Source organism: Trichosurus vulpecula, chromosome 6 (assembly GCF_011100635.1).
Source record: "Trichosurus vulpecula isolate mTriVul1 chromosome 6, mTriVul1.pri, whole genome shotgun sequence".
NCBI lineage: Eukaryota > Metazoa > Chordata > Mammalia > Diprotodontia > Phalangeridae > Trichosurus > Trichosurus vulpecula.
In genome coordinates this window covers 214283394-214306763 of record NC_050578.1, presented here as the reverse complement: position 1 = coordinate 214306763, position 23370 = coordinate 214283394, and the positions used below count along the sequence as shown (strand labels likewise).

At 39.6% G+C, this 23370-nt stretch overlaps 1 protein-coding gene across 3 annotated transcripts in view; it reads right to left on the bottom strand.

Moving 5' to 3' along the window:
- The window catches only part of CTBP1 (C-terminal binding protein 1), a 452412-nt gene that overhangs the window by 63065 nt on the left and 365977 nt on the right, over positions 1 to 23370 (bottom strand). The gene's annotated exons all lie outside the window — the stretch shown is intronic.

Genomic DNA, 23370 nt, shown 5'->3' with positions numbered 1-23370 from the left:
ATCCTTAACCTTGTCCCAATCCCTGTTGGTTCTCCACCAGACTTGAGATGCCATCACCATCCAGTCACATTCAATTGCTACCAATGGCAGGTTAAGCCATACCTGGTCCATTCCAGAGCTTGGCAGGGGTGGTCAGTGCTGACCTACTTGGAACACTGGGCGGCAGTTGTCAGATGAACCTTTTGCCTGAGTATTGGATGGGTTTGTGGGCAGTGCATGGACTTCCTTTTCTGTGACCCAATGCTGGAATGGCCAGGTACTGCCATGGGAGTTCTAGACGGAGTGAGAAGCCTTAACTCTGAATTTACTGGTTCTGGTAGCTTCAAGTCAGGCCCTTAACATTATCTAAATGTATTTGGGAAAACAAAAACCTCTCTCACTAACATTACTATGACTGTTGTTTTGTAACAGTGCTTATGCCAGCCTCTCCAGTCCTCAACCGAGTGTCAAGGAGCCAGCACACTCTTTTTGCCATGATGCTGTATCACTGGGTGAAGTGTTCTGACTGCAAGAAGAGTTATAAAGACATTGGAATAGGTCCTTGAGAGGAAGGGCAGGTTCAAATCTCCTCATCTCTCCAGAGAGGTTTCAGTTTCCTAACAGTCCCAGTGTGCATGGAATTTGGGGAGGGAATTCAATGCCCTCTAGAGCTATGTCCAGTACTAGCTATAGTCTATGATTATAAGCCTTCTGTTACATTTAAGAAAAAAAAAACATTGTCTCGTTCCATCAGTGAGAAGTCTTTATTAAGAAAGATGAAGAAAACCACAGCATACATGGGTACTAATTACAGATAAGTAAGCTTCCTAATTATGCCACATGGAAATTAGGAGATTTAAACACTCAATACTTGGGATGTGTGTTCCTGTTCTATTAAAGCGACCAACCACTTTGCAAAAACCACTGCCAATTAGAAATATTCAACACGAAGTGATCAGTCATCAAGGCTTCAACAGGCTTGGTTCCTCTACGTACCTCAGGTCCAGCTGAGCCAATCCCCACAAATGCTCACTCCAGGTTTTGCTCCTTATAAACCATGAACTTCAATTCCCCCTCTCCCCCAAATTATGATGGAGCTACTACCTCACCCGGACATCTGTGTACACTTAGCACTTCCAAATCAAAAGTATGCTGTAAGCATCCACACTGATTATTGATAATACTGTAAAAATACTTTGGGTATTGCACATGTATATAAATGGTCTCTTCAACTAGTTTATTACCTACCTTGCGCCTATAATTTGGTTCAACTCAAAAAATATTTAATAAGTATTTGCAGAGCATTGTGCTCAGTTCTGAGCAAGACATAAAATTAAAAAAGACAGTCTCAGGGCAGCGAGGTGGTGTAGTGAGTAGAGCACCGGCCCTGGAGTCAAGAGGACCTGAGTTCAAATCTGGCCTCAGACACTTGACACACTACCTGTGTGACCTTGGGCAAGTTACTTAACCCCAATTGCCCTGCCTTCCTTCCTCAAAAAAAAACAAAAAGACATGATCTCTACCTTCCTGGAGCTTATAATCTTTTAGAGGTGATGTACTTAATATACTACAAATACAAAATCTTATACGATAAGCACAAACAAGAAGTAGAAATAAAGTGTTTTATGAGGCCCAAACTGGGGAAGGGAGAAGGAAGGTGCATAACCAAACAATTCAATAAAGTAGTGGTATTTCACTGAGTCTTGAAGGATGGCTAAACAGTGTCACAATGTGAAAAAACAAAGCAAAACACTTTGCTGGAAATCTTATTACTCATTTGACTTCTGGTAACCCTTCTGGGCCACAGGCACCTCAACTTACGCTATTAAAGAGTCTGACTAGGTAACCTTTAAGGTCTCTTCCAGCTTTAAATCTCACATTCTTTTATTAGTAATTTCAACTGGTAGAGTTGAGAGAGAGAGAGAAGGCATTCCAGGCCCAAGAAACAACATGAGTAAAGAAGTAGTTGGATGACTTCAAGGTGTAGAACACACAGAAGGAAGTAGCAAGAAATAAAACTGGAAAGTTCCAGGTGCTCCTAGTTTGTGGAAAGCTATTGCCACTAGATTAAGGAGGCTGAACTCAGTGAAGGGTTTTTTTAGTTATAAGAGTGACATGATGCAATGGGAATAAAAAAAAAGATGGGGAGAACAGAGAGAAGAGGAAGAACTCAAGAGGTATCAGGGAGATAGAAGCAACAGGGCTGGACAACTAATTAGGGATAAAGAAGAGTAAAAGCAAATACTTAAGAGTTCAAACTTGGTTGACTGTTTCTCTTTTAAAGCACACTTCCCATCTTTCTATCTTCATAGTGCCTAGTAATACTTTGTATGCAACAGGCACATGTTGCGTACATACACCCACACAACAATGTGGTTGGGTATGTAAGAGTATCTAACTCTATTCTATAAGAGTTAACATTGAATCCTAGATTGCTAGTAAAAGGCGGGAATCAGTAAGTCTTGAATGTAAGTGTGCTACTCTGCACTGTAGCTATACAACATCCTACTAACCAATATAATAAATAAAATTCATTTCCACTGTTTTTTTAAAAAATAGGCAAAAATAGCCTGCTATTCCAAGTAGTTATCTGTCACTTAAATTTAACTACAGAAAATAAAGGAATGGTTATTAGTACAGACTTATAATGAAATACAAGTAGTTGAATTTCTCTCAAACACAAGCAATCACCGGAAAAAGAATTCAATCTCCCCTATCCAGCAGTTAGGAAGCAGGAAGGAAGCAAGAAAGACAAAAAGAGGGAACAAAATCTGGGATAATTTACCACTCGATTCTCTTGGGTCCATTTTAAAGGCTTATTTGCTCTTACTTTACATATTTTCTCGATACATAGCCTTTAGAATGAGTACGTAAGTGAAGGAGGGGGAGATACCAACATACACAGGTGACAGCTAACAGCAGGAAAGGAGACAGCAAAACCATGCTCATCTGTTAAATAAATCAACAAATTTTTAGTAAGTAGCTACTACATGCAAGGCTCTGGGGATACAAAGAGGGAAACAATTACATTATCTGCTCTCTAGGAGTTCAGTTTACATTTATACTTACATAAGTCTTTTAGAATGCCTTTTTCCTTCAAAACTTAGCTCAAGGGCTACTTTGTCAAAGAACCCTTTCCTGATCCCTCCAGCTGTTAGTGCCAGCCCCTCCCCCAAAATTACCTTATATTTATTTTTGCATATATTCTGAATATACTTTTATATGTACATGTTACCTACCATAGTAGAATGTAGACTCCCTAGGGGCCTGGACCATTTTGTTTCTCTCTCTCTTTTATATAGATATATATATGTGTGTGTGTGTGTGTGTGTGTGTGTGTGTGTGTGTACACATATATGTATATATATGTGTATGTATGTATGTGTACACACACCTATGTATATGTGTGTGTGTATATGTATATATATATATATACACACACCCCCAGTGCCTACCACATAATAGACTCTCAATAAATGCTTCCTGATTTGCTTTTGGTTTAAAAAGCATTTTCCTTATAACACCACCATAGTATAAACAGCACTATTCCTATTTCACAGAAGAAGCTGAGGTCTGAACAACTTGTCCACTTGTATAAGCTACTGTCAGATATGGGACTTGAATATAGGTCTTCTATAATTCCAATTCTATTTCCATTAAACCAGGCTGATTTTTAGCAGACACAGAATAATGGAAGTCAAAATTGGAAGTACCCTTAGAGATCAAGTACTTCATCCCACCTGTTTTATGAGTATTGAAACTGGAGGCCAAAGAACATAAGTGACTGGCCCTAAATCAGGAGGCTAGTCACTGACCTAACATTTCTCTTAAGTACAAAAAGCCAGGCCTTGGCCTTTGATCTTCAAAGTCCCAGAGATATTTGTGTACTTGAATTTCACTGGTGTATCATCCCAAATCTAGTCACAGATCAATCTATCTTCCTTCCAAGCCTGGCTCTAGGAAGCTTCACCTTAATCCTATCCCCATCCATAGTGCTTTTCTCTCTCCCCTTTCGAATGACCTTGTATCATCTTATCTGTGTACAAATTATGATCTTCACTCTTGTGCCCCTCCAGGTCCTACCCTCTACCACAGAATATAAGCTTCTCGGGGTACACTGCTACCTTTCATATGTTATATGTTTCTGACTTGAACTGAATTAATGAACAGAAGAAAGCTGGCCTGTCCTTTGTTCTTACCTTACTTATATCTCCGGCATGATCTCTAGGTGAAATGAAAATAATGACCCTTTCAATTAAGTTACACCTAGTGCTTAGCTGAATGCTTGTCCTATAATAGGGGCTATTTAAATAATTGCTTATTGACTCTTGACTGACTGATCACCCCTTCTAAACTTTGTACCAACTTTAAAGCACAGGTACTCAATAGTCCTAAGGAGATTCTACTTAATAAAGCTTCCAATTGAAATCCATTTTAGTCTCAGAAGAACCAAGATTGTATCCACTCACAGAGCAAGTAAAAGACACTTGGTAGGTTTAAATTGGCTACAAGAAATGAACAGGCATGACTTATGTGCAATAAGAGGCACAAATATAGAACATCATTAAAATGTCAATTGGAAGAGGATGAGGCTGGATGATGTGGAAAGCGAGGAATAACAAAGGACCAGCCTCTGTATTGTACTAGTAGCCATTATACATAAATGAGATGCACGCGCGTGCGCGCGCGCGCACACACACACACACATGCACACATACAGGAATATCTTAGAAGGCTAACTTGGGTGCACTGAGTAGATCCTTCTATGGAAAGTTTATAAGACATGAATTACACAGAATGAAAAGGCAGGAATGTGTTGTTATCTGCACTAATAGAGATCATACATTGAAAGAAGTCCTTAAGAAGGCAGAGAAATATAACATATTTGAGATAAGACTTCTATCAAAAACTGGTAAACATACAGTACACCCTCAGAAACCTTGGCTCTCCAGTTTACTTACTCCACAAAGGTTGGCACAGTGAGTCGGCTCAAAAGTGAGGCATGGTTCACCTCAAAAAGTGCTTTGAAAAATCTCAACTATGATACAAAGATGTTATTAATACTCTGCAAAAGAAGAAAAACAAAAAAGTACTCTTGCTCTAACACACAGGCAGCACTTAGTGTATAGGATCTTGTATGGCTATTTGTTTGTCTGTCTGTCTATCCTATTATTTCAATATCTAGTGATTAATTGGGTGGGAAACAACTGTTAGGTTGGTTTAGTGCCCAAAGGTTTGTACAGCCTCCCTATAATGGCAGATTCTGTTAAAACTGGATCTTGTTCTGGTCTCTCGGACCTCCTCCTCCCTCTTCTAGTCAGTACAGTAAGTTTGTAAGAAGCTTGTATAAAATATCAATAGTAGGAAATAAGATTGCAAAGGGAACCTTGAAGTCACATACACATCCCAAGGACCAAAGGAACATAATTAGCAAACTGTATCACCTACTAACTAAAAATCATATCCTGAGACTATGTGCTAAATCAGGGAAGGCCATCTAGGCCTTACTATCAGGGCCTTTTAGTTTTGTGAGGTAATTGGGGTTAAGTGACTTGCCCAGGGTCACACAGCTAGTAAGTATCAAGTGTCTGGTCAGAAGCTGGATTCAAACTCAGGTCCTCTTGACTCGGGGCTGGTGCTCTATCCACTTTGCCACCTAGCTGCCCTTAGGAGGGCCTTTTGGTCCTATGATATGTAAACCTCAGATAAATGCCAGATATCCACAGTAAGACCAGCAGAACACCAAATGTTACTGATAATTTTGAGATGATGTAGATGTCAACAAATATTTTACATGAACTCGGGTCCAAAGTGGCACGGATAAGAGTTAGAATGCCTCCCTCCCTCTCAGCACTCCTCCGTCACCAGCTGGGTCCATGGGGCCAAGTGCTCCCAACCCTAATCCATGGTTATGTGAGTGATTCTCTGTGTCTTCCCTCATCCCATTGTTTCCTGCCTGCCATCCTCCACCACTCAATCCCTATCCCCATGCTAATTGCCTTTGTATTGCCTTTTGAGCTATTTGTCTCTGTATTTTCTGTACCATTTGCCCCTGCACCCTCTGTGTCTTATTAAAGTGTGACTGAAGAATTACTACTCTTTGCTGTCAGGGTCTTTCTGGGAGAATACCCAAAGAACCAGATGTGTCTGCCCCCATTTCATAATTCCATAAATTAATTAGCAACTCACAGATGGGCATCTCTGGTCAAGAAACCTTCTTTATAATTCCAAAAAACACTTGTAAAGACGCCAATCTGCTCTGAAATTTAAGAAAGTTTTACTGTGTCTTGTGGAACCACAAAAGCAAAACCTCTACTGGGAGATTCTGTACATCTCACCACCCAGTAAGTGAAATACATTTGCAGAGTTTCTGCTTGCTTGGCAATATTCATGAACGGGCAATCCTACATCAAAACAAATTTTGCCAAAATCTTACAGGAGGCGATCTTAGTCTTTTATGTATCATGGACACCTTTGACATCTGGTAGAGCCTATGGCCCTTTCTTAGAATAATAATTGTAAATGAATAAAATAAAATATGTAAGATTACAAAGGAAACAAATTGTTCTGAAATACAGTTATAAAAATAGGTATATATTTTCAAAGTGCTTGGGCCCCAGGTTAAGAACCCCTGCATCACAGGCCTAGGCTACATGCCAAAGGACTATCACAGAAGTAGGAACATGACCAACCAAAAGACTAAAAGATTTCAAAGATTTGGAGGTTGGGAAGGGATATAGCATCTTATCTTCCCATAAATTAAAATTCTGGAGAGTCCAAGGCAGAGATCAAGAGGATACAGGTCAAGATTCAGCCCACCAGCTCCCTTCTATTTAATTGCTTTGAACTGTTTGTATTTATTATAATAATATTATTCTCTATGCATTTATATATGTACTTATTGTCTCCCCTGAGAATATGTAAGCTCCCTGAGAGCAGGAACAGTTTCCTTGTTTGTATTTGTATCCCCAGCACCTGGCACAGTGTCTCGGACATAGCAGGTGCTTAATCAATGCTTGTTGACCTATAGATTGAAGAAGCAAGGGCCAGGAACAAGATGCTGTAAAGGCATTTAAGATAACAAAGATGGGCAGGGAGGTTGGTCCTTCTTCTCTCTGTAGGGACATCACAGCGGCCATGTTCCTAAAGACACAAGACATGCAGTCTGTGGAAACTGAAGTGGCCCAAGGCAGCTAAGGGTCACCCTTAACAGGACTGGCCACTTGTGGAATGTGCATTTTTATGAGCATCGCTGAATAAAAGTGGAACCAAAGAAATGTGTATGTGTGTATGTGGTTATTTCCATACCAAGGGGAGTACAGAGCTGGGTTTTTTGTGTTTTGCTATAGAACAGATCTTGTAGAGGGGAAGGAAGAACTGGTGACCCTACTTGTCATGGCAGAGATCAACCCACTGCTGGTGTGACATGCAGGTGCTGTGCACCTAGATTTGCCCCCCAAGCAGCCTGTAAGCCTTTCAATGGCAAGATCTCTGTGCATACCTTATCCATAGCAAAGTATCCTTTACATAGCAGGTGAACAGCGAATATTTACTGAAGATAATAATTAGTAGAAAAACAGCTGGCACCCACCCTGGAGTCAGGAGGACCTGTGTTAAAATCCAGCCTTAGACACTGACTAGCTGTGTGACCCTAGTTAAGTCAATTAAAACAAACAAACAAACAAAAAAATCCAAAAATACAGGGGAAAAGAATGCTTCCTATCAAAGTATTTCTTTGTAAAATTTTAAATTGTAATCCGAAACTTTAATCTTAGGATTGAATACTAAAACTAAAGTTCACAAAGTGACTAAATTCTAATTTAGCTAAAATAAGGGGATTTATTCTACTTTCAACTATAATTCTTGTTTTCTTTATCTTTACAGGTCTACTCTCTGCTGAGAAACCTAACCCCCCAAGTCCAATGACATTCTAGATTGGCTTGAGAGGTGAAGGAGTTGAGGCCTGGGTGTGATATTATACAAAGCCCCGGAATCTGCTAGAGTAATTTAGCTCAGTAGTGGAAGGCTGGCCTAATATACATAGGGAGAGTCTCTTGGAACAATATTCCTTGGGTAGGATCACGTAAAAAGGAAGTACTTCTGGCAAGCATGCCATTTCAACTGACCAAGCACTTACCTAACAAGTGCCTACTATGTGCAGAATTGCTGCCGTATTATGTATGTAGACATGCTATCTTCTTGGTTGGAATGTTAAGTCCTTCAGGATAGGGGACTGTTTTTGCCTTTGCTTCTTCCTCTCCACTGTACAAAGTCTGGTATATAATACATGTGGGTGCTTCACAAATGTTTGTTGACTGACCTATACACTGAGAAAGAAGCGGTCAATAACGTCATGGTCAGAAGAAAAGACTAAGCAGGACGAGAGAAAACCATGAAACTGGGCAGTGAGGAGGTTATTATTATTAACCTGGAGAGAACAATTTCACTCAAGTGGCTGAATCTGAAGGCAGCCCGGGCATAAAGGGCTGAAAAATGAGTAGCAGGCGAGGAAGTCCATTAAGTGACTTGCCCACTGAGAGCCTAGGGCAGAGCTGGATACAGAACCAAGATTTCCTAATCCAGGCCATGACTGTCGCACAAAACTGCACAAAACACAAATCGCTGGATGAAACAGGTTGTTCAACATTTACTTTCAAGAGCCATTTGAGCACCGACGTATACTAACTACCTAGATGTCTGTCACCGAGTCCCACAAGGTAGACACCTTTATGCTCTGAAGGTTAGAATGGCATGCTTAATATTAACTGGATGCTTTCAAAGAAACCTTGGAAGAGTATGAATCACACCTCTGTAGTGTCAGATAAATTAATGGCAACAACACAGTGAATGACTATGCAAAATGTTTTAATTGCATAAAATTGGGTTAAAAGAAAAAAGGCAAAGCTCTGGGGGAATGAAAGCTCTCCCAAATTCTAGTAGCAGACCAGGAAATTTCCATGTTTGAAGCATATGCTGTATGCCAAGTGCTATCATTCAAAAATGGTCATTTACCGATGACAGGCTGTTAAAAAAAAATTCTGTGAAAGAACTACTTCAAGGTCTGAGCTCCACCAGGCCAAGCTATCTTAGAGACTCTTCTTCTCTTGAAGTGATTAAGACTGATGAAAGGACCCTCTTAAAGACTGTAGGGATCCATTCAGCTTGGAGTAGCTGATCTTTAAATCCCATGATCTCATGTTACTATGATACAGAACAATACAATACAACTTGCTCACTGGGTTAAGCACTGTGCTTAGCACTAGGGGAACACAAAGTTGGGCATCTATAGCATCCCAGTCCCCAAGCTTACAGTCCAGTGGGGGGATAAGACACCAACAAGCCTAGCCATAATAACATTTAACATTTCTATAGCACTTCAAGGCTTGTAAAACACTGTACCTATTGGAGTCATCGGATTGTCACAACTTTGGGAGGCATGAGCTAGATACTAATTCTTATTTATTGATGAAGAAAGAAGTTGGGAAAAATGAAAGTGATGTCCCTTGGGGTACAGAGCTAGTACGTTTGGAAGGCTGGATTCAGCCCCAGGGGCTTAGTTCTAATGGGGGATAACAACACATAAAAGGAGCAAAAGGGTGTGCCCTCAGGAGAAGAGGTCAGGTCTTTTTGTGACTTTAGTAATGGTATCTTCAAAACAAAGTTTTCTATAATTAACACTCTCTACCAATAATCCTAACTGACACCAGATACAAGAACTAAAGCTTTATTATACCACTCTCAGTTCTTGAACAACAATTCACATTTCCAAACATCGCCTAAACTTCTGATTCTTTCTTTTCAATTTTTGAGTTACTAAAATTTTAGTTCTAGAAGACATGTCTAAGAACCAAAAGGCCAAGGCCTAGTCCATTAAGATGTTGCAGGCACACGATCCTTTTAATACCTGATCTCCTCTCTTAGAAAGCAAACCCAGAATGCCCATAATCACAGGAGGCCCACCTTACAAAGCAATCAGAGAGCAGAGCTCCAAGTGACTCTGCAAGGGCTGCTTCCCGAGCCGGTGAAATTCACAGGTGCAATGGAAGTCTTCAAGCAGAAGCAGGACCTCACTGAGGACTCTGGGAAATAACGCCAAGGTTCCAAAAGCTTTTTTGCCCCCTAAGAGTCCTTATGAGTTTTCTGTACTCTCTAAATTCTAAACGGACTCCCAGCCTTTTCAGGGAGAAAGTCCCCGAAAGTAGCTCCAGAATTATTTTGATACAGCAGCCTCTACTTCTGAGTTAGTGAACTGGCAAAACAATCTGTTTAATACGAGATAAAATGCAGAACTATTATAAAGTGCCTTAATCAATCTTCTAAACTCAAATTGCATCACAGCAAATCATCTAGGCAGCTAGGTGGTACAGTGGATAGAGTGCTGGGCCTGGAGTCAGGAAGACTCATCTTCCTGAGTTCAAATCTGGCCTCAGACACTTACAAACTCTGTGACCCTGGGCAAGTCACTTAATCCCGTTTGCCTTAGTTTTCTCATCAGTAAAATGGGCTGGAGAAGGAAATGGTAAACCATTCCAGCATCTCTGCCAAGAAAACCCCAAAAGGGGTCATGAAGAGTCAGACATGACTGAACAACAAAACATCATCTATTATAGGCAGGATCTGGGAGCTTATGTTTATAGGAAACAAATTCAAATCTAGAATAACCAACAGTCTTTTTTTGTTAAATATATAGACAACTACGAATGAAATGTGTGATCTTTAGTCAAACATCTAGTGTATGGAGTAAAACTACCCCATGATTGCTTAGAACAAAGGGTTAGCCATACTTGTGTTACAGATTTAATTGGCTTTATGCTCAAAATAGCACCCTCTTTTACCCCAATATGACAGATCCTCAGAGTTCAATGACAGTGCCACAGGCCCCTGGAATGAGGGACTATCTTTTTCCATATTCTGTACTTGCCACAGATATTTTAAGAATGTGAGGTCCTAGGGGCAGCTAGGTAGTGCAGTGAGTAGAGCACCGGCCCTGGAGTCAGGAGGATCTGAGTTCAAATCCAGTCTCAGACACTTTACACACTTACTAGCTGTGTGACCTTGGGCAAGTCACTTAACCCCAACTGCCCTCCCCCCCCCCAAAAAGAATGTGAGGTCCTGACAATTCACTGTGTCATTTTCCATAAATTATGTTTTTGCTTAATTTTGTTTAAAAAGAGCAATTAAGAAAGATGTATGCTCATTTATCATTTAGGTCTTAAATACTGCTTCTGAAGTACAGTTATCAACTAAAATCTCCTTTTCCCTTGCACTGAACATGAAATGAAAACCCATTTCTCTAGGAGTTTATCTGTACTTTGTCCAAGAACAATAATGTCTTATGGGTGGCACTCACTTTTCCTTATCAAAAAGCTAAGGTTAAACAAACCCAAGGGAGGCCTCAGAAACATCTTTTAATTTCATAACATGTATGTCTGCAGAATACAGGCAAAATATGGTGAAACTTTGGATGCTTAGATTTGAAACCAAAGTGTGATACTCAGTATGAAATTATTTCCTTAAAGAGCTTTTAAAGGACTAGTAAAATAGCAGGTGTTATTCATCATCCACCCCATAAAACCAAGTGCCACAGCCCTGACTCAAGTAGGAAAAGAAAGAGATTTTCAAACAACCCTTGGGTTTTTATTTGCTTGAGAGGAAGGGAAGATGGTGAAGCATATCTTAAGATTCTCAGGGAAATTGTTAAGGTGTCAGGTCATTAAATAACAAAATTGCTTTTTGCATTTATGCAACTTCTCTGGAGTTGGTCAACCAAGCTATGAGGTAGTTACCTACTACCTCTCTTTAGGCCTCAGTTTTCTCTTTGGAAAACTGGGAATAACACTCAAACTACTTACCTCATAGTGTTAGGGGTGAGGTATGTAAAGAACTTTGTAGCCAAAGTGCAACATAAATGTTTATTATTATTACAACATGTCCCCTCAATAAATGAGAATCACAGGCCAAAGTTTGCTCTCCAGTATTGTAACTTCCAAGTATGAACCCATGCAAAAACATTTCCTTGCTTGGTACAAAGAACTACTTTAGTTCTTTATTGTCATATTTCAAAGATAAATCTCACCAGTCGTCATTAGCAATCTGTTGGCCTCAGCCATTAAAATAATGACAACAATAATAACAAAACCATAGCATCACAAAAGGCACAAATTTTCTTCAAATCTCTCCTAGAGCTCTTGGAAGCTAACCTTTAGCTCAGTGGCAAAATCTGGAGTGAGATGGATTTTTCAAAGCTATTCATTGTGAAAGCGGAAAACAGGATATATAAAAATGACTAGCTCATGGTTCCTAGGCCAGAAACAACAAACTGGTAGCCAAGGAAAACAGGCAGTTTAAGGGGAAAACTGAGTTTAGGTGACCATGTTATATTTAATTATGACTTAATAAAATTACTGGTTGCAAGAATAAAGTTCTAGAGAAGTTTCTTCTCAAATAATGCTACTAAATGTGTGACCCTAGTTAAGTCACTTAATTTCTCTGGGCCTCTGTTTCCTCCTATGCATAATGAGGAGGTTGGACTAGATGACTTCTAAGATCCCTTCCAAATCTAAACCTATGGTCCTATGGAAATATCAGCAGTGGCCAGAATACAGCTGAGCCTTGGAGCACTGCAGCCAACAGAAGGGGAAACACTGCTTTGGCCAACTTTTCAGGTCTTGGCGACACACCAAAATAGACAGACACACTTTAAAGCCTGTGAAAACAGGCGCCACAAAGGGTGGGATTTCTTAAGACAACCCATTATGGCAAACCCTTAATAAATGTCATCTTTCCCCTTGGCTGAAAAAAAAAAGTACTAACTAATCTAAGTAATCTAGGTAAGTCTTTTCCCCTGCCCTGCGCTATATATCCTCTATACAAAGCATTAACTAGAAAACGGCCTTGACATTGCTGTATTTGATGGAACCCACTTCCAAATAATACTCTTTAACTGTCTTGAATAAAAGAAAATTATTTTGCTGTATTCCTATGGCACTAGCAAAATACAGTACTAAATATATATGCTGCACACTATAAAGTAAGCAGGCTGACCTGTGGCTCTAAGGCCAATTTCAGACAGTGAGCCTTGGCAGCTTTGCTGATATTAGCATGCAATGGTGTTTTAAGGGGAACACTTTGAAGAACACTTTTATATGGATGATAAGCTATTAAAAATAAATTTTTAAAAATTAGTCTTGTAATTCAAAGTTACACCTGATGAGTACTTCCTATATAACTGAGGCCATAATATCATTATGTAGTAGCTTTAATAGAATGAGCTCAAAAATCTCTGTGTGGCCTTTTTGGCCACTTATAAGCCATCAACCCTCAATAAGCCTGCCTATAGGCCACACAAGCCAACGTGGGACTTTCAGTTCAAAGGTAAAGCTCCCCTTCTCTGCAAAGCCAACCTCTCCTAGCATTAGAAAGTCTTGGGGAGGGAAAAGTACAGTTTACAAGAAATGATTGCACCAACCCTACATGCCTGCTAAAAGCAGATCATAAAATGACTAATTTAAGAGATCTAAGGAGGTGACTAATCCCAGGTGCTGGGTTTCTATTCAAATAATCAAAGCTATCTTCAGTGGTCCTAAAACTGTACCACAACCATTTTCTCCCATCACCCCTTTCCCCCAAAGAAATAAGGAAAATCTGGCCAGTACTAAAGGAACAACTAGATGTCATCAAAGTTAAGTTGAATTCATCTCAAGCTCAGAGCACCAGGTTCTATATATATAGTTAAGTGCTTAATAAATGTTTGTGAGTCATCATTTAGAAATCAAATGCAGGAAATATCAACTCAATATTGTTTTTGCTAAGGAAAGGGTCAAGGATCCTATATAGCATCACAAAATGTGAGAGCTGGAAGGGACCTTGTTAGAATCTGTCTAGTTCAGCCAAGATGTTCCCAGAAGTTAAGCAACTTTTCCAAGGCCATATGGCCAGGTAATGACAATGGGGAATAGGTGTAATGAAGAGGTTTGGGTTTTTTTTTTTTTTTATAACTTGAGAAGACTGAGGGAAATAACAAAAGCAAACCCTAAAATGCATGGTTTTCAGAACCTAAGACAATAAAAACTTGCATCTTTAAAATGAACAAAATGCTTGCCATACACATTATCTCATTTAATCTTCAGAAGGACCCTATGAGGGAGAGATGGTAAGGATTCTAAATCTCATTATAAAGATAACCAAACTGAAACCTGCAAAGTAAGTGACCTGCCTCAATTTCCAGCAGGAGGATGATGCAACAAAGCTTGGTCTCTTCTCTGTTCACCACACAGTTGCTCTAAAGTCATTTCAGATTTCTCTCTCCTAGCACAAATACACAATAAATGAATGTAATCACTTGCAAAAGTTTTCTTATAAAAAGCATAACTTTACCTTCAACAGCTCTTTTCTCTTTTTGCAGATTTTGAAGTAAAGACACCTTTCCAGGCACAGTTATTCAGGGTTATAGCTAAGTGGAACAAAGAACCTTAATTTACATTTCCACTAAGCATTACACAAGAGGAAAAATGCAGCTTCCTATTGTATATGCACAAAATATACAATATCCTGAAGAGTTCTAAGTAATAAAAATTTAGCTGTCTTACTTTGTATTGCATAGGAGCATAACTTCAGAGCTGGAAGGGACCTTAGAGATGATCTAGTACATGTAATAACCCTAATTCCCTCATTTTACAGATGAGGAAACTGAGGCCCACCAAGGTTAAGTGACTTGTCTAAGATGATACAATTAGTAAGTAGCAGAGCTGGAGTGCAACCCAGGTAACTCTCAATCCAAACCCAGCACTCTTCATTACACCACAATGAGCTCTGACAAGTCTGAAAGATTACATCCCCTAAACCTGGAGGTAGCCAGTCAATGAACACTCATTATAGCCCCTACTTTGTGCCAAACACTGGTGACACAGCGAGCTCTCAAGGAGCTCACAGTCTAATGGAGGAGATAACACTCAAATATGTACAAACAAGCTGTAATACAGGATAAATAGGAAGTAATCCACAGAGGAAAGGTTCTAAAATTAAGAGGGACAGGAAAAGGCTTCCTGTAGAAGGGGGTATGTTAGTTAGGATTTGAAGGAAGCCAGGAAGCAGAGATGAGGAGGAAGAGCCTTCCATGCAAGAGGAACTGCTAGTGAAAAGGCCCAGAGCCCAGAGAAGTGAGTGTGTTTGAGGAACAGCAATGAGGGTAATGTTACTGGATAGAAGAGGACATGGGCTGGATGGAAGGTGAAAGAAGACTGGAAATGTGTGTTGGGGTGGGGTGGGCAGATTGGGAGTAAGTTCAGAAGGACTTGGAATACAAACTCTAAAAGGGACTAAGTTCTCTCAGTTCTTACCTTCCACATTGCTTTGTTCTGAAGCTATTCTTACTCCCAAGGGCTGACATTGTTCAATAAGAGTTCTTGCTTAAGTCAAGTGTAGCTAGAGAAGAAAGCAGAGTTCCTTTCCTAGCCTGCAGAAGCCAAGGAAGCTCTGAACTCTTTTTCTAGAGAAAACATTTTCATATACAAAGAAATCCCATTTAGCAGAGACAATTGCACAAGACTCTGGTCCAAACACGTCATGTTTACCTTGGGCAAACTAAACTGACTAAGCCAGTTTCCATCTCTCAAAAGCTCTTGGAGTGTAAGAATCTGTTCCAATACGATGCAATAAACCACAACCTAGAAGAATTAATGAGAATAAATACATCTGATGCTTCCCAGAAAGTACCCAATAGGTAGATGCAATGGCCTTTACCACCTCAGCTCATAACTGAGCCCGGCCTATAGATAGATATCAAGTGAAACATTAATTCGGCTACTTCATCCTAAATTCTGGTGGTTATGTGCCTGAGGGGAAGGAAAGAGGGAGAGTCTAGAAGTTAAAAAAGAAAAGCCAGTAAAGATGTGAAATAGCATTTCTTTAGTTACGTGCATCTCAAAGTTGGCATGTCCCAAGGTTCACAACTTTACAGTTATTATTGCCTCTTTCCTCTCCCTTAAACCTTTATATTCTATCACTTCTCAAGTCTATGTTGACTCTACCTCATCACAGCCTTGCCATTTGCCCCCTGGGATGACTAAACTAGTGGCTAGCTGCCTAATTGGTTTCCCTGTGTTCAGCTTCTCTTCTATTGAATACTTCCAAATAGCGGCCAAAATAACTTTTCTGAAGTACAGGTCTGACCATGTCATTCCTCTGCTCAAAAATGTGGAGAAGTGCCAAAATGTCCATAGGAGAATATACAAAGTTCCTTAGAGGGGAACAGGGAGCCCCCTCCTGTCTGACTCACACCTATCTTCCTAGCCTCATTTCAGGACCTTATAATCCAGGCCAACTGAACTAGCAGACATTCCCAGAACCTGATGCACCATCTTCTGCCTCCTTGCATTTATACATACCAGCTCCCATGCCTGGCACACCCCGCCCTCTTTGTTTCTGCCTTTCAGACACTTCTCTGCCCTCTCTGACACTGCTGACAACTCCTGAGGGAAAAGAACATTATTATAGGAACCAGTGGCCAGATTAACATTGGGAATCTGAGTGGAAGAGAAAAAGAGGGGAGATGGCTCAGCTAGAGCTGATAGACTCTGTCGACCCAAAGAGGTAGAAAGGCCTGATGACAGAACACTGGCTTTGAAATCAGAAAACCAAATTCCAATCTCAGATGAGTGGAGACAGGCTATCTCTGTGAGCTTTCAATTTTGCTCTCTGGAAAATGGGAATAACAATTCTCTCAGGTCATCCACTCCATAGACTATATACAATATTAACACCACTCCTGCCCCCAGTCACCATGCTAAAGTGCTAGAAGTACCCTCTCTAAATCCATGTTCATGATATTCATTTCAACCATTTTGAGACCTTCTCTTCCAACTCTTTTCCCTTCAGGGCTGCCAGAAGTGCTCATATTAACTTGATTTCTTTTATATAAGACTCAGGATTTGATTTGGGAGCTCTCTACGGACAGCACTTACACCTTTGACTGAAAGAAACGTCTTTTATGGGACAAAACCTATCTTACAGGGACAGAAAATTTTCAGCATTTTAGCTTCCTTTCAGGAAAGCAGTATGGTTCAAGTTCTAAAGCTCTTTGCACCCCTTTAAGATGCCTTTGCCCTACTGGGTTTCTACCACTTGCTATGTATTGTATTGATGCTGATTTGGCCAAGGATTGTTTAGTTTTTAGTCGGGCTATCCCCAAGGTTTGGGATGGAGCAGGGGTTTTGTAAAATTTTTTTGTGTGTGGCATACATACCCTTGGCACTCTTAAAAATGTACTTACCTCATCTCAAAATAATTTTTAAAAAAAACTATTATTTAAAGGAATGCTGAATTTTAATTAGGGGTTAGGGAAGCTAAATCTGTAACTATTTTTCCCCATACAACTTCCTTGAATCTCTGAAAATTCCCCATGGATCCCAGGTTAATTATCCCTGGTATAGACCCTTTAATTCATTCATTTATCAAGCTTTTATTAAGCACCTAGTGTGTATGTGTTGGGCACTGTTTCGCATACAAAGACAAAAAAACTTATTCCACTGTCTTCAAGAAACTTATAATCTGGAGGGAAACAAGAGGATACACAAAAAATAAATTATATATGCAAAGTAAAACAAAGTAATATGGGAGGGGAGGTACTAACAACTAGAGGATCAGAAGAGGTATGGTAGGTATATCTAAGTTGAGCCTTGAAGGAAGTTTAGGGGTTCTAAGAAACAGAAGTGAGAAAAAAAATGAATTCTAGGCATGGGGGAATAAACTATACAAAGGCTCAGAGATGAGAAATGGAATGTCATATATGAGGAATAGCAAGTAGGCTATATTCCCAGGGCCCAGGACAATGCACTGCATGTAGTAGGCCCTTAACAAATACCAAAATGAATTCAATATGGAAGGCAGTATGGCACAGTAGAAAGAGCACTAGATCTGGCATCAAAAGACCTTAGTTGATTCCTTCCTCTGCCATTGTGTGTATGATCTTGGGCAAGTCCTTTACTGGGCCTCAGTTTCCTTATCTGTAAAATTAAGGGACTGGACTAGATGACATTCCCTTCTAGCTCAAAAACCTATGATCCTCTGAACTGAAGGGAGATGAGGTTAAATTGTTCTGAAAATATGGTTACACTGGACAAAAATTACACCAAAATATTTTTAAATAATCCACTGGCTATTCAAATTGCACTCAAAATAAATTTTGATGCAAGATGAAATCGCAGTTATATTATGCACTAGGTATTCTGAGTGATTAAAATGGAATTTAATTTTTCAATAATCACACTTGAATAACTGGACCACCCACCCATTTAATATTTTATACCACATTCTCTCCTACTGCTAGCAACCTTAACAAAACATAACTGTTTGGGGTAAGTTGGAATAATTCTCACTTTATGTACTGAAGCTACAGTCTGTTGATCCTCCAGAAGAGGGACCTTTATAAGCTGCTTTAAAAATACCAATTCAAATAACTCAACAGGAAGGATCTAAGGAAATGACTATTAAAAGACTTGAATCTCTTCAGATCACAGCAGAAATAAGACACTAAGAAGAAGCCCTGTGTAGTTTTTTAGAAGAGGGAGAGTCTACAATTTCTCTTACTTTGTAAGATTTTCTGAATGTGATTGTCTAATCTTAGTGGTGGCGTGTACTATTTACTCTGCTAGACTTTTTGGCTGCATGATATTAGAAACACAAAGTTCAATCTGCCATGTTCAGAAGAGAGGCAGGGTCAAGGACACAAGGTCCACCCTGCTCAAGGAAGCAAATTAATGATCCAGAAAATGACTATCGCTTTTATATTTACTGGGAAAATAACTTCTCTTTTCTGTACTCACTTGTTAAGACATTGAAGTCCCCTTGTTTTCCTATGACAAACACTGAAAAATTCTAGAGTCCTCACATACCAAATATGGTCATCAAGGGCCAATTAAATTTTGTAAACTGTCTGTATAGAAGACCTAATTATGTGATTTACATTTTACCACTTTAAATCCTATACATCACTACTATGAAATGCAAACCACCTCTCTTTCCATCCCTTCTAGTAAGGTACTATGCCTTTGTGTGCACAGGAGAAATTTAAACTGTAGGTCTGCTCCACTTTTGGAAAATCTAACATGCAGCAAAACAACTTAAAAAAAAAACAACCAAACAAAAAACAAACTGAGGCATAAGTATTTACACCTAATTTTTTTTTCAATCCATAGAAGATATCCTTTCAGTGGCATCCTTCCTTATACTCTGCTTAAAGATGCTTACTGATCTTTCATTTGTCCCAAAGATTTGGGGGATGGGGGGAGAGCCAGGAGAAATCCCTGGCTTGAGAAACTTAGAAACAACGGTAAAATTTAGGAACTCTTGCCACCTGAAAATCAATTAGGAAGTATGATCCAATTTTTTAAAAAATTCAATTTATATCAAACTCTTCAGGGCTATATTATGAAAAGACAGGCTCACCTTTACTAAAAGGCTTTAAATCCCTCTGTATATTTGGCTGTACAGTTTGGTTTTCAGCTAAATAAATCAAGCAACTAATTTTGTGATAAACACAAATATTCAATTAGAATAAAAAGTCAATCGTTTGTAATAAATTTTGCACACCAGTCACCAGGTACATGGCTGGAAGTTAGAGAAAACCAGGAGGAACAGTACAATTCAACTCAATAAACACTGGCTTAAAGTGCTTGTCACATAGTAGACACTTACTCTTACAGAATGACCCTGGCATGGGAGGTCAATCAACTTGCGCAGAATCACTAGGCCAGAAGACTTGAACCCAGCCATATCTTCCTGAATCAGAGGCCAGTCTACTGTGCAAGACCCCTATTCCAACCTGTCCCACCTCTCCTCCCCACAAAAAAAAAAAAAAAAAAAAAAAGTTATCTGGGAGCAATGGTTTTGCTTTCCTCTGCAAATAAACATAATTTTGGAAAACCACCTATTAAAAGCCCACAATTCAAGTCAAGGAAAATGTAAATTAGTTACCTGGAAATTATTCAAACCTTTGCCACAAAGGTTACAACTTTAGATTTTAAGCCTACAGAATAATTTAGAATAACATACTTTCAAACAGTAGTATAATGTTTAGACAAATTACCCTGAGAATGAAAAAAACCTATATGTGACATTATACCCTTCATCAAAATCCCCTCCCGATCCTCATCCTGGCACAGAGAGGGCCTTAAGTTCTTAAAGGCCATGGGAGAAACTCTGGTGCATCCCACTAGGCTAGGAAGCCTCTGAGCAGTAGAATGTCTATTTACGGACTGTGTATACTAAGTGCCACTTCAACTAAGCTTAAAGAGTCCCCTTACTAGAAGCTGCTCACCAGATGATTCATTTTTTGTCCACTGCAATACATGAAGCAAAAAAAAAAAAACTAGCCCTTAGCCACACCCAACCCTCCTTCCATGTTCACAATTATAGTGGTAGAATGGTTGGAAAAGGAGATGTTAAAAATCATAGTTTCAAAGCAGTCTATTGATATTAATTAACCTGCAGGCATTCTTATGTTCAGCAAGTTGATATACTAACTAGACGTAATGAAGCATATCTACATTGACCATGTCATTATAAATGAAACCATAAGATAAGGATGACTGGGAAAAGGAGATAGGTCAGTCATCTAATGAGAATGAGAGGCCAGATGGACAATTTAAAGTGACAGAATGGTACCCCTGAGATCCCAAAAGGAAAGGACAGTGGAGAGATGACAGAGCTGGAGAAAGGAGACCTGACTTTGGATCCCAGCTCTGATACTGACCAGCATGCAAATTCTTTACCTTTTCTCAATTTCCTCATCTGGAAAATGTGAATACTACTTCTAGCACTTACAAGGTTGTGAGAAGCAAAACATTTTGTAAAGTTTTGTGTAAATGTAATTTACTCTTAATAATTCTTATTTATAGAGGGCTTTGTTTAAAACATGAACTGGAATGGTCAAGATACAGAGCTGAAATCTGCATGTGTGAAGAATAGCCACATGCATAAATAAAACCCCCCACTATTCTTGATTCACAAATAATTATAGTCACTAGCCAAACAAATTGGTTGTTCCCTGTTGCCAACAGAATAAAAATATAAACTCTTTCCCCTGATATTTAAATTTCTCTATGATCCATCCCCAACCTATTCCTCCAGTCTTATTTAACAGGGCCCTCTGAGCTCATCTACTCTCTGTAAATCTTATATAAACTTAGTTATTTACATGTTGTCTCTCCCATTAAAACTCCTCGAGGGCAAGGACTATTTTTCCCCTTTCTTTGTATCCCCAGCACAGTACCTGGCACATAGGAAGCACTTCAGTAAATGTTCATTGACTGACCAACTCCATGAACACTGTTCTAGTCTAACAGATTGTCTGCTACTGCCCAATGAAGGCCTGAGACATACTCTCTCCACATCTCTGACTCCTGAAACCTTTCTTGATCTATAAGGCTCAACTCAATTGGCATCTTCTCCATGAGGCCTTCCTTGATCCTCTCCAGTTGAAAAAAGATCTCTTCCTCCTCACATTTTTCTAGAACATTGTATCTTGATTTCTCTATCACACTCATTTGTTCCTAATGTGTATCTTCCCTTTTAGAGGATAATTTTGTGGAGGGCTGCGACTGTGTTATTTTTCTGTTTTGTATTAACAGCCCTCAGCCTGGCACATACTACTTGCTTTATAAGGATTTGCTAAATTGAATTGAAAACATGAGAATCACACGTGAGAATATTGCTACACTTAATTGCTACTCTTTGTAAAACACATTAAGAACCAGCTCTGCCGACTGCAACAATGTTATAAACTTACTGTTTGTTCAAAAGCTTGAAGTCAGTTAGGCAGCTTTCTTGGGGATGACTCATGCCTCATCATGGTCTAACAGTGACCTTGGGTTCTTAAAAGCAATGTCAAGGGTAGTAAGGATGCAAAGGATCTGGAACAGACTGAGTACTGGCCCAGTTCCTCCCTTCAAAATGTCATTCACACTTGTTCCCTTCTCTCTATTCACACTGGCCACCACCAAATCTCAGGGCTTCAGCACTTCTGTCCTGGACTACCACAGCAGCCTCCAAAATTGGTCTTCCTGCCTCAAGGCACCTCCCCTCCCCCAGAGCCTTGTCAGACATCTAAGTAGTTTTCCTAAAGTCGGATGACATCACTCCCCTAATTCAAAAGTCCAGTGGTTCCTTATTATCTTTAGATCAAAGGTTCTTAACCTAGTTTTGTGGCCCAAACCCTTAGGTAGTTTGGTGAAGAAGACCAGCTAAGAATAATCTTTTTAAATGCATAAAATAACTAAGATTACAAAGGAAACAGTGTTATCAAAATAATGAACCCCAGGTTAAAAGCCCCAGCTTTAGATCAAAAGATGGAGAAAACATTAAGTGGTCACTTCATTCCAGGCAAAGAAGGGCCCTGAATACACAAGCAAGCAAGACAGTCCCTGCCTTCAAGACGCTTCTATATGGGAAGAGACAGTACATAAAAGAGAGCCAGAAAGGGTGTGAAGGGCTTGAGAGGGAGAGGTACCCAAATAGTAAGGCTCAGAGATGCCGAGGAGGTACTGCGGGGATCTGGATCCAGGCAGCTACACAACGCAGCCCAGAGTGGTTCTGGGAGTGGAAACTGCAGAGGAGATGACTGCCAGAAGATTCCCTATGTTGGCTATGGCTGGGAAGCACTCCTAAGGTCAATAGGATCTGTTATCATTATACACCTCACTCAGCTTCCATTATACAGGTCGGCCAATGGTAAGAGACCTACTTGATGTGCATTAGACATGGCATGTAATGGCCCCTTTCCTGGCTGTCCTGCAAGCCTGGAATGCTCTCCCCTCAATATCTTTGCCTGTTTCCTTCAAAATTCATCATGAACTTTGCTGATACCCCCAACTGTCAGTGCCCTCTCCTCCATTATCACCTATTTATTTTTATATATTTACAATACTATACTGTTGTCTTTTTTGAAAGAATATAAACTCTGATACCAGGGACTGTTTGTTTTTTGTCTTTTCTCCCCTAATGCCTATCACATAGGGGTCATTTAAGAAAAACAAGTTGGTTTAGTGACAATGTTTGTTACCCAAGGATCAGGTTGGTTGTTGGAAGAAAAAAAAATTTTTTTTTGACACAGTAACTCTCAAAAAGCATCTATTAAGTTGTGAAAGGGCTATGATCTGCACTGACAGTATTCACAATCACAAAACCAAAGATCTTTGCATCACTGAAGCTGCCCTACATTCATTCCCAAGAGGCTACTTAGGGCAGCTCTAAACTTAGAATTCTATTCCATTCTTTCTTTGGTATTTACACTTTCCTCCTTCCAAACTCTCCTGTCAGCATAAGCACTACAGAGATGGATCAGAGACATGAAATCATATGGTCTGTTGCAAAGATTGAGAAGATAATAGCTGATAT